The 13164-nt window shown below is 37.7% G+C and overlaps 1 long non-coding RNA gene across 1 annotated transcript in view; it reads left to right on the forward strand.

Moving 5' to 3' along the window:
* The window catches only part of LOC125122241 (uncharacterized), a 34450-nt gene that overhangs the window by 9432 nt on the left and 11854 nt on the right, over positions 1 to 13164 (forward strand). The gene's annotated exons all lie outside the window — the stretch shown is intronic.

Raw genomic sequence — 13164 nt, forward strand, 5'->3', positions numbered from 1 at the left:
TGCATTACAGAGCTATTCTCTGTGGGCACTCCACTTCCCACAGCCTCTAACAATCAGGCAGGGTAAATGGCTTTAAAGTGGGATCAGGCTTAAATAAATACATTCTCAGCCACCCAAACTGTCTGCTGATTTCTGAAGGTTCAGAAACATTGGTGAATGTTTTGCATTTCTGGATTCTGACCTGGATTGAACTTGACACACTGAAATAATGTGAGAAAGGCTGTTTTTTGGCTAGAGGTGGAAATACATCTGCCAGCATTCCCGTGAGCACGCCTTTCTTCTGTCCAGCTTTGACTGTTTGAAAAGTCAAGTTATGTTAGACCCAGCCCTGAATCTGAACTATAGCTAGACTCTGAAACTTTTCAAAGAATGACAGAAATGTCCAACCCAAATTTGTGAGGGCAGAGCTTTGAGGAGGGCTGCTATTGCCACAAGTCAAAAACATTTGGTAAGTGAGAGAAGTGGACTGTCCAAACGTGTCAGTGGACACATTGTCCTGAGCAGCTGAGGTGACCGGGAGGAGCTGCTCACCTCATATGTGAACAAAACCACTCCAGATAGAATTCCCTAGCTGAGGTTTTTGAAATATTTTAGAACTAATCTATCATCCATGTTCAGTGAGAAGCAGAAGGCTTGCCAATAGTTCAATCTCCGTTCCAGTCTTAGCATACCGAGCTCATGTTTTACTGATGGGATATTTGAGATGGTAGCATTTTGTAATGTATAAGTAAACTTGAACTTTATTAATCTTCAAATTGATCTCCTCTTACCAAATATTATTTTACTTTTAGGATTATGAAGTTTTGCAAAGAGGAACACAGGGTAATGACTAATCTGGGGCTGTGTAACTGTTACGCATTCTGATAGTTTTTCTTCTCTCCTACTTACCCACTTATCTTATTCAAACATAATTTTGTTCTTTTAGAGTCATGAAACAGAGCTGAAAGTCTCCTTCAAAGGTCATGTCATCCGAGTATATCCTTCTGAGGAAAAGAGTGGCGTGGTATTCCCCCTTTACACAAATATTAGATTTTGCCCAGGCCTACATCCACAGGATAGTCACAAATGGAGCCCATTTTTGCCTTTTCTGTCACCAGGGAAGAAGGGGTAACAGCTGGATCATCTCTTTTGTATATTCATCTTTTATGTACTTAGCGATCAGACTCATCTCTTAGTGTTTAATCAAGACTAAACAATGAGGATCCTTTGGACTTTACTCATCACTTTTATTCCCAGTTCATTCATAATCATGTGGTTGACCCCTGAAACTTTCCTGATGTTTTCCCCTCTTAAATTGTAGGATTATAAGCAACAGTAGTCTTGAAAGGATATATGTTTAAAGAATTTCCTCATGGTTCTTAAAGATTTTTATATATCACCTTACTTCTGTAGTAAGTGTGACCCACCATTGACATGTGTGCTCAAACGGGGTTTGTTATTTCACCCATTTCCAGCAATGTTTTGTGAGCATGCTGACAGCATGTATTTTCTTCCCATGTCTGCTATTTTCACCCCAGTTTCAATCAGGAAGCTAAATATTTATATTTGAGTTTTACTGATAACCAATCTGATATCTTCAGCCACCCGATATTTACATGCCTGTCTATATATGAAGGGTTTTAAAACATGACCACTACCCATAGAAAAGATTCTAAAAGCATCTAAATTCACTTTAAACAGGTAGAAGAAAGAAATATTTAAACAGGAGAAGCAGGAGTTCCTGTGGTGGCCCAGCGGAAGCAAACCCGACTAGGAACCATGAGGTTGCGGGTTCGATCCCTGGCTTCACTCTGTGGGTTAAGGATCCGGCATTGCTGTGAGCTGTGGTGTAGCTCACAGATGTGGCTTGGATCTTGCACTGCTATGGCTGTGGTGAAGACCAGGAGCTGTCGCTCTGATTCGACCTCTAGCCTGGGAACCTCTATATGCCACAGGTGTGGCCCTAAAAAAAAAAAAAATAGGAGAAGCAGCACATTTCAGAATCAATGAACTAAAGAATGAATTACCCTGTGACTATTACTCTAAATTACATTGGAATTAGACTTTCCAGTGTGCTCTGCTACATAATTATCTTTAACAAGACACAAGCAACCAGAAGAGATAATCTTCAGAGTTGGCACCCCAAATTGACATTTGCTATTAAGGACAAATGCAAGGGCATAGTAGCCCAGTATATAATAGATATATTTCTATATTTATTGTTATTGTTCCATATAACTTCTGTGCCTTAGAGCTGAAAACAAGTTTTCTAAATATAACCATTAATGAGGAAATAGTTATTATCTACCTTGATTTCTTTTTAGTTTAAAATATTTAATATACTAAAACTTTCATCCAGTACAATTTATTCTTTAAACTGCTGTTTGTTAGGATACTTTTGGCTACAAGTAACAGAACACCTGAAGGAGAGTGGCTTAAACCATTAAAATATTTATTGTTTGCTTAACAAAATCTCTCTCAATGTTGATCACGCAGCTTAGGAATGTCATCAAGGATCCACGTTTTTTCTCTTCTGTTTCACCATATTTTCACATTTCCCATTTGTCTTCTGATTAATAGATGTCTACTGTAGCTCAAGACATTTCTGTCTTCAGAGTAGGAAGAAGAGGAAAGAAAAGGCTCATCCAACATTAGTCTCATATTTGTCTCTTTTATCGGGAAACTTATTTTTTCCCAGAATCGCCTCTTCCTAGGAGAATTTCTCTCTAATTATTTTGTCACTCCCATCTGCAAGAAGTCTAGAAAACTGAGCTGCTATCAAATTAGGACAAAGTTACAATGCTTAAAATTAACTAATCACAATTTATTTCCTAGTTTTGGCAGATCTCCTTATTTTTCTGGAGATCAAGACCTCTCAGTCCACCACTTAAACAAACTGGACTTCAGTGAAGCAAAAAAGTAAAGTTTGGGAGCATCTGTTGGTAGGCAGCCAAGTGTCTACCACAGTAACCATCCTTTCTGAGCCTTTTATGTACTTTAATAGGCACCTCTTATAATCAAACATGTCTTGACAAAGTTTCAGGAAATAACATCAGATAGTTTTCTCTAAAAGGATGATGTGAAAAAAAGGCTGGGATGTAGAAATGAAAGGGCTCAGTGTGTCTCCAGGCTCTATGTCCCTGTTTCACCTGAGGTGATGGCTCCTGGGGTCTCTGGAGGGCTGGGCTGATGCTGAGAAAGCCCCAGACATTCCTAATGTCTCTTTCCCCACAGTGATCATACTCTCCCCACAGTCAGGTCTGGCCTCTCTTCCTTCTGGAGACCCTCTCTTCCCAATCCAATGAATTTCATACATGGGCAAGACTCATCTCAACCCAGCCTCAGGGAGACTCAGCCAGCTGGTGGAGGGACCAAGTACACAGTACATTGTGTTGAGATATGTAACAAGACATGGATCTTTCCAAGCCTCACTTACCTCACCTGTAAAATGGAGATAAAAATAATAGCTGCTTCACTGGATCATCATAAGGATTAAATAAGATAGTTACACATGCTAAGAGTCTTATGGTATGACTATGAAAAGTTTAGATTTATGTATGAAATTAATGGTCAATGACCACTGCTTAGTTGAGGTGAAACAGTTGAGATTCAAAAGGAAATAATATCAGAGACTTCTCTAAAAAGATATAATAAATGTGGTCTACACAAATAGAAAAATAAGAATCATCTCATCTTTCCCCTCTACCACATTAAATGTTGGAAGTCACTAATGTAACATCCACTGAGTTTTCAAGTGGAAAAGTTGAGGACCCAAGACATTTTTACTTACATAATACAAACAATGGAAGGAGCTTCAAATACTCGAGGACTTGATGTGTAGCCCAAACAGTATTCATGGGGGGGAGGGGGAAGTTATTCAAAACATACTTTAACCAAAAATAGCAGCCAGCGTCATCCTTTTAAAATGTAGGTTATATTGTGTTCTGATCCAGTCTCCAGTCCCTCCCTATTCACCTTAGAGTGTGAAGGCAATAGTCAAAAAGGACCAAGAAACTCTGGCCATGATTATTTTTCTTCCCGCATGTCTGACCAGCCTCAGTGTTGGTCACTTATCTCTGATGGCAGGTACTTCCTTGCTGGTCCTCAAATAAGCCAGGCAAATTCCCACCTCTGGGCCTTCACAGAGACAGTCCTCCCTGCCTGGAAAGCAAGATTCACTCCTTCCATCTTCTTGCTCAAATACCCCTTCTCCCTGTGGCCTCCTCTGACCAAATATTTTCTTGATTATCCTTATCCTTATTCCATCTTCCCAGTTCTTGCCATCTGCAATCTGTGCTAGCATGTGGGTTCTCTGTCTCCATATCTATTAACTTTTTTTCTTTTTGCTGATGTCTGATCCTATTGCTCAACTTTATTTCCAACTTTCTAATTATTTTTTTGAATTAGATCTCTATTATTTAAATTTTTATGCATATTTTTTAATTTTTAAGACTTCTTATCTTAATCTATGATTACTCCTATTCCCTGACTTGTTTTTGTTTTATGGATTAGTCTCTCAAATATCTCTAAGCAGACATATTAGAATTTCTTAATTCTCTTACAATTGATTGCATTCTTTCTACATTGAGGATCTGTTGTTCTGTTTGTCCATCTTGGTCTTTCTCTCTCAGGATGTTTAAGTATTCTATAAAGGCCTAATAAATCCTTCACTAACAATGCATATTTATGGACAAAATTTGATTTGACGTCACATGAATTGCTATTCTTCTCAGTAGTATATATCAATTGACCTGAGTAGGTAGGGCTGACTGAGAACATCCTTGTAAATCGATGGTTCCTGTTGAAAACTATGCTTTTATTTATGCTATGGACATAGGAATAGGAAGGCTAGCTCAAGAACTCCACCAATGCCAAGATAAGGTATGTATTATTTTGGAAGTAGACAACTTTTCCACAATATACTTCTGCCATGCACTGTCTCTCCCTCTGCTATTGTGGATATACGATATCCTTTCAGGTTCTTTGTTATTCCTTTCACCTCACCTCACAGACTATGACTAACCCCTCCCCAAATCTTTTACTCACTTTGTATAGAAGGTAAGTCTTGGATTTCCAATGTGAACAAATATTCTAGAAATTGCTCCCAAAAAATACATGGGCAATGAAGTGGTAAATTAGATCATATGCATTTCTTTGACTCTTTCCAATCCTGTTCTTTCATTGCCCACCATCTCCAAACTTCAAATTTCTCTGCAACTCAGCTAGGAAGAGCTTCTGTCTTATCTGGACCATCTTGCATCTCTTCTTATCTCTGACTTCATTTTAACTCATCTGCTTTATCTATTCTATCACCCTTTCTACTTTCAGAGTTCCAAAAGTTTGTCAAATCTCTGGTTTCCTGGAGGAATCCTTTCTGGTCTACTGTATTACCAGGGAGTAATTATGTTTTATATTTTTATTGCCATTCAGTGGGATCTGTGGATGGAGGGGAGGTTCCTATGAGTGTCCAGTTTGCCACTGTAGACTAAAAAACAGGTGAAAAAGTTAACAGTACAGTGGTAAGAAACATTTCAGATAAAGAAATTAGAATAATAGGAGTAGGAAATGTGAATTAGGGATTTTCCTAAGATAAACCAACATGTCATCCCCTATTCAGTTTTTAACCTGAAATAAAAACAACTTCCCCATGTTTTTATATCCTTGTGAATTACCTCTTTTTGTATCTCAAGGATTCTCATGGCCTCAAGGAATCCTTGTATCTCAAGGATTCTCATCTCAAAGATGATGGCCTGATGGAGCCAACATCTATCTCTTTAGTCTTTACCTAGGAAATTCAGAAAAGGTAAATGTGGAAGTCAGCCAAAAGTTCAGGCTCTGGTCTTAGGTCTTAGAGCAAAGAGGGCAATAAAATTTACCAAAGAAAAGTAGGACCACGTTCCAAGCAAATATTTTGGATATGACATTAATTTTATAGAAACCGTCTATAAAATATCATGGATGAAATTTCTCTCAAACTTATTTTAATACATTCTTAATCTGACTCTTTCGTCTTTGCTGATTTTTTTAATTTGGCCCTTTGATTTGCTCTTTATTCTTTCCATCTCCACCTCCTCTGTAAAATCCTGTAAGAAAGTAATTCAAGATGATAGACAAGGCAACATCTTAACTTCATTATGATTTTCCATCCCTTAGCAATTAGCATCACTAGAGAATGACAGATGCAGTTGGACCAGGAGCCTAATACTAAAACTGAGTTTTTGAGAACAAAAGTGAAAACATCAAAGCCAGCAGGACAAATGAAGGAGGCACAAACCCACCACATTCTCTAATTTAACACAAAGGAATGAAAATCCATTTTTTAAATTTTAAATTGATGACTCAACTAAATTAGGGCAAGAGAAACTGGGATATAGGATTGGCGGGTTTGATGCAAGTGTTAGTTTACCATTGTTTTCATATTTGCCTTAATGACTGCTGAAATGTACATATGTTTATGATGGTTGTCACTTACAGTCTGAAGTTTCATTAGATGATGGAAAATCTCCCTTGGGAGTTTTATAATAGCATAGCCAACCATCATCTGGTTTTGATGATTTTGGAGACAGAATTTTTAGGTCCCTTCCAGCTCTGAGCCTATGTCTGGGTCTAAACAAAATGAAACATTCCCAAACAATTTTCCCAAATGCCCACATCAGCACTTCCTGGTGCTGCCTTGTCTCAACTGTGAGCATGAATTTGGAAACAACCACTTACTATCCTTTATCTCAACAACATTCACCCCAAAACACACTTCAACTGTGGTCTTCCAAGGATGCTCCTATCCAGTCTTGCTACATCTGCTTCCCTTTCTTCCCCTCCTTTATTCACACACTTGCTTACTCTTTGTGGCTCATCAACTAATCCCTCATTTCTCCTCCAAGTCAGGCTGCCCAGCTGCAAAGAGCATCATTAAAACATGGTTTGTATATCTCCTTCCTGCTCTGATGTGAAGTAAATCCCTGTTTCAGAAGGTGTTTTTCTCTAGAAAATTCCATTCTTTTTTCTAAGAACTAAGTTTTTACACAAATAAGGTAATTAAGACTTTTGGCCTTGGTAGGTAAACAGTTTTCACACCTGCATACAGTGATCTAACATTGAGCAATATTTTTTATCAAGCTCAACATTATCCATCTTTGATTTATGATATAGCATTAATCCATCTCTGCTAAAAAATTCTAAATAAAATTAGGACAGCTAACAAAAATACTTTAGAGTCAAGTAGGTTTTTGAATTCTGTTTTTCTATTGACTTCCATTATAACATAGGGAAAAATGGAAATAATAATAATAATACATAATATTTCTTGAGCTCTTACCCTGTGCCAGGTGCTATTCTCAGCACTCCAAATGGAATAATTCATTTAATCTTCACTACATCTCTATGGATTGGGTGTTATTTTTATAACTATTTTATGCATAAGAAAATGAGATACAGCGGTTTTACATACCCCTCCCCAAATCACTACTACTATGTGGTAAACTCAGGATTCAGATCTATAGCCTAGCTCCAGAGTTCATTGTCTTAACCCACATAACCTAATATAATAAAATAGTGCTAAGTAGTAATAAAACCATGAAAATTATTTAATGGGAAATAAAATGATGGGCCACCAATGATAGTACTGAACATTTTAATAATAATGTAGATACATGCTGGGAAATTTTACAAAATGAGTTAAAATAAATAGTTATTTACAATGAAGGATAAATAATACACAAAGCTTTTTCTACAGTAAAATTATACTATGCACGTGCTACATTCACACACTCCCCTAGAGCTACTATGAAATGACAGATAAGTATGCAAAATGCAACACTGTGCACAATAAATGTTTGTTGAATTGGATGAATTTTTATTGGTAGCACTAAAGGGAATTTTGAGGCATAAAATACTCAAGTGCCTTTCAAATTAATTGAATTCAATTCTATTAGGATTTATAAACTTTGGAGTAAATCTTTTTTTAAGTCTTCAAGAAGGAATCAAGAAGTGGAAATGGGGGCTGCACCACTCACTATTATCCCTACTGACCCACTAGCAAAGTTTTTGTTTCCTGTTTCCATAATTTTATGCTCTGTTGCCTAAAGGTCTTAGTTCCAAAGGGTTGAATGCTTCTACCAGGAGATACAACAGTGATTTCATTGAACTGAAGTTAAGACTGTCATGGAACCACTTTGGGATTCTTTTTCTTCTGAATCAATGGGCAAAGAAGGGAGTTACAGAATTGGCTGGAGTGGCTGATTCTGACTGCCAAGGGGAAATGGGACTACTACTCCACAGTAGAGGCAAGGAAGAGAATGGCTGGAATGTAGGAGATCCTTTTAAGTGTCTATTGGGTCATCTCACCAGGGAAAGAATCCTGACCAGCTGAGGTGCTTGCTGAAAGCAAAGGGAAAATAGAATGAGTATTACAAGGAAGTGGTTATAAATACTATCTATGGGAGTTCTAGTTGTGGCTCAGTGGGTTAAGAACCTGACTAGTATCCATGAGGATGCAGGTTTAATCCCTGGTCTTGCTCAATGAGTTAAGTATCTGGCATTGCCGAAGCTGCAGTGTAGGTCGTGGCTGAGACTTGGATCTGGCATTGCTGTGGCTGTGGTGTAGGCTGCAGCTGCAGCTCCAATTCGACTCCTATCTCCAGGAACTTTTGTATATCATGTGTGTGGCCCTAAAAAATTTTTTAAAAATACTATCTATGACAGTGTGATGTGTCAGAAATGAAGACTGTAATTCTCATCAGCATTTCTGCCTCATTTTACTATGAATATGTGTATCAGATACATGTATATATACACATATATGTTTTCTTTATTTTCTTATTATACAAGATGTATTGATTTTATAACATAATCTTTAAGTACAGTTAATTTTACATCAAATTACTCAAGTTATAGGACATTAAGAAGAAGAGGAAACATTGTCCAAGGACTTTACCTGCTCTTCCAGGGCAGGCATTAGTGTGTTTTGTGTTGTATACAGGATAGCTGTATCATGGTAGGTGGTATTATGACCTTGTTATTATCTTTATTTGAAGATTAAGCATGGTTTAAAGATATGTGTGTGGGTATTAATTAGACAAGGGGTTGACATGGTGGTTATTTTTATGTGTCAATTTGAGTAGTCCACAAGGTGTCCAGATAAAACATTTGCTTTTTGGTGTGTTTATGACAGTGTTTCTGTATGAGATTAACATGTGAATCAGTGGACTCAACAAGGTAGACTGCCCTCCCCAATGTGATTGGGCATCAACTAATCCATTGAATTTCTGAGTAGAACAAAAAAAGTTGGAGGTATGAAGAATTTAGCCCTAGTTTTCTGCCTTGCTACTGGAGTTACCTTATTTCATTTTCTCCTACCCTCAGATTGGGATACACATGACTGGCTCCTCTGGTTCTCAGACCTTTGGACCCAGCTTGAATTACATCATCAACATTCCTGGGTCTCTAGCTTGCAAAGAGCAGATGGTGGGACTTCTTAGCTTCTGTAATCACATGATCCAATTCCTCATAATAAATCTCCTTTCAAGGTACAAACTATTGGGTGTAAGATAGGCTAAGGTGTGTATTGCATAACATGGGGAATATAGACAATATTTTGTAATTACTGGAAATTGAGTGCAACCTTTAAAAATTATAGAAAATATTTTTAAATTTATTAAAAAGAATATAGGATAGGTATATCTCAAACATTTGTGAGGGTTTTGTTCTGTTTTGTTTTTTAGGGCTGCACCTAAGGCATATGGAAGCTCTCAGGATAGGGGTCGAATCTGAGCTGGAGCTGCCAGCCTACACCACAGCCACAGCAACACAAGATTGTTAACCCACTGAGCAAGGGCAGGGAACAAACCCGCATCCTCATGGATACTACATGGGTTCATTACCACTGAGCCACAATGGGATCTGTGTGTGTGTGTGTGTGTTTGTGTGTGTGTGTGTGTGAGGGTTTTTTTTGTTCTTTTTTTGTCTTTTTAGGTGAGTTTTAAGTGCAGAAACATTACTTAGAAAATCAGAAAATGTATCTGAGGAACTAAAGTACTCTTGCTGACTTACCGCCTTTTACATTTTGAGAAACTATCTATAGATTTAATCACAGTCAGAATGGGATCTTAAAAAAATCTCCTTTCATATCCTATTGGTTCTGATTCTCTGGAAAACTCTAATATAATATTATTTTTAATTATGTAAATAAACTAAGTCAGCTGCTACCCAAGATTTTAAAAGAAAGAAAAAGAACAATGGCTTGACTTCTTACACTTTTCATGAGTTGGTACTGCTGTTTGTGGTTGCCAGGCAACAGCTAATTGCATGTTTTCTACAGTCCCATTGGCAGGCACTTTCTTATGCTTCTGGAGAATGATCTCAGGAGACATCTGGAACTTGTCCTTCCATAGCATTTTTATTTATTTTAAAATTCTTAATCCTAAAGTGATATCCACCTCCCCAAGCTTAAGAGAATGCCGTGGCTGACTAAGTACATAGAGGGAATCCTAGTCTAACTGCCATCTCTTGTTTATCTTGCCAACTTGGCAGCTCTTAGACGTAAAAATACAATCAGAAAATTGAATATCTAGCACACAATGTAAACAGAATCATATCTGTTAACTCCTTAAAGCCATATTATCCATCTATTTACTAGTATAGATTAACTACAAATTTAACTGTTATAATGACTATGGTTGATGCCCCCAAATCTAGTTTACCTAGCTCCAACAAGTAGTATCAATACAATTTTTGACCAAGGTTGGACTCTGACTGTTGAAGATACTCTTGATAATCTCAGCACTTTGCCAGTGAATGTATTAAAGAATGAGTCCTTTAATCAACTTGGTCTGATGAGGCATAAAAGAAAATATTCACGAGGCTTCCAGGAAGTTCTTTCACTCTCAAAAACAAGTTATAGGAAAAAAATAGTCAGTCCCCCTTTCCCTTTCTGCCACTGGATATAAATAAGGGAACATGTAGCCCTTATTGCTACTGAAACAATTATTTAATGAATTATCTGTGCTACTTGAATATTTAGCAGCATCCCTGGCCTCTAGAAGTAGATGCCAGTAGAAACCTTCCAGCTGTGAAAATCAAAATATTTTAGGTATTTTCAAATGTCCCCTTTTGGGTAAAAATCTCTCCCAGTTGAGAAATATTGACTTAGAAGAAGCTGGAGGAATACATAGCAGCAAGAGGATACCAAAATAAATTAGATTTATGATTATATCATTGAATCTCTAGGTTGACTAATTCTGAAACTCTCTTCACATCTGGTCTATGATGCAAACTAATAAATTCCTTTATCTTTTAGCCAGTGTAAGTGGAACTGGCACTTGCTGTATGAAGCTTAATGGATACTGGACAGGATCTGGAGTGAACAGATAATGGTAGGAAAAGGTAAAATAATACAATCTTAAAGCAAAAGCTTGTGAAAGAAAGTGAGGGATTTACTACTGTGGCTCAGCAGTAAGGAACACAACTAGTATCCATGAGGGCATGGGTTTGATCCCTGGCCTTGTTCAGTGGGTTAAAGGATCCAGCATTGCCATGAACTATAGTGTAGTCTGAAGATGAGGCTCAGATCCTGCATTGCTGTGGCTGTGGTATAGGCCAGCAGCTGCAGCTCCCAAATGAACCCTAGCCTGGGAACTTCCATATGCTGTGGGTGCAGCCCCCCACCAAAAAAAGAAAGTGAGAAATATGGGGTATAGGGCACATGATGGTTATTAACTTGGAGAAGGAAGTACTAAATTAGGTTGTGAAAAGGGATTAGGAAAGAGCAGAGCCACAAGACAGATTTGTTTCTATTAGAAAGAATGTTATACAAATGCTAGCCCCCATATTGTTATTCTTCTCACATATTTGTTTCAAGAGCAAATCTAATACATTTGCTCTCCGACTCCCCTAAATGACTACTTCATATATCTAATCTTCTCAAACTATCATCTCCCCATCTTCACTGTCAGACAGTGACATTGCTCCCTACTGCACTGTGAAAATGAAAGCAGATAAAACCTTCAGATGCCCCCATCCAAATCCATTTACCAACCAGCACCTCCATCCATATAATATTCTTTGTCATCTGTTACTATAAATAAACTCTTCCAATCTCTTCATTTTTGCAATAAATCACATTCCCTTTTTCTTGCTAAAACACATAATCCCACAAATTTTCCCTTTCTCTCTATCCTGTATTATTCCAATCAGCTTACAAGCATGCTACAATTTCTCCCACTTTGTGTTAGTCTGGGATCTCCAGAGAATCAGAGTCAATAGGATATTTACATCTCTATTATATCTGTGTCTGTATTTCTATCTATACTTCTATATTGATGATAGATAGATAGATAGATAGATAGATAGATAGATAGATAGATAGATAGATAATAGATAGAAAGAAATATATTATAAGGAATTGGCTCACACAGTTATAGATGCTGAGAAGTCCCAAGATTGGCAGTTGACAACCTAGAGACCCAGGAGAACCAATGGCATATGTTGCAGTCTGAGTTCAAAGTCAGGAGGAAACCAATGTCCCAGCTCAAACACAGATGGAGAAAGCTCACTTTCCCTTGCTTAACTTTTTTGATCTATGCAGGCCTCCAATGGATTGGATGAGACTTGCCCACACTGGAGAGGGCAGTTTGCTTCACTCAGTCTATTGATTCAAATGTTAAAGTCATCCAGAAATACCCTACAAACACACCCAGAATAACATTGCACCAAATATCTGGGCACTCAATGGAGCAGTCAAGTTAACACATAAAATAAACCATCACATATTTTAAATTGAAAAAAATATATATCCTTTTCATGACCTCACTTTCCCTGCCAGCAACAGCCACATTCGCCTACTTTCTTTTCCAGCAGCTTCTCAAAAGTTATCCTCAATAGAGCTATCTGTACTCATCTCCCACTCTCCTCCCACTATGCTCTTTTAATGTCTTTCCAGTCAAACCTTCACTCCCATTTCTCCACCAGAGATGCCTTTATCAAGATTAATAATGACCTCAATGTTGTTAGAGTCAATCAATTTTCATTCCTCCTTTAAAATAACTGATCAGGAGCATTGAACAAAGCTGACCATCCCCTTCTCCTTGACGTATCTTTTTCCTTAATTTCCTACCGCACTGCCATCTCCAGGTTATTTTACTGGGTCCTCCTCATCTCATTTACCTCAGTCCTGAGCCTGGTGTCTCAGTT

This window comes from Phacochoerus africanus, chromosome 3 (genome assembly GCF_016906955.1).
Source record: "Phacochoerus africanus isolate WHEZ1 chromosome 3, ROS_Pafr_v1, whole genome shotgun sequence".
NCBI lineage: Eukaryota > Metazoa > Chordata > Mammalia > Artiodactyla > Suidae > Phacochoerus > Phacochoerus africanus.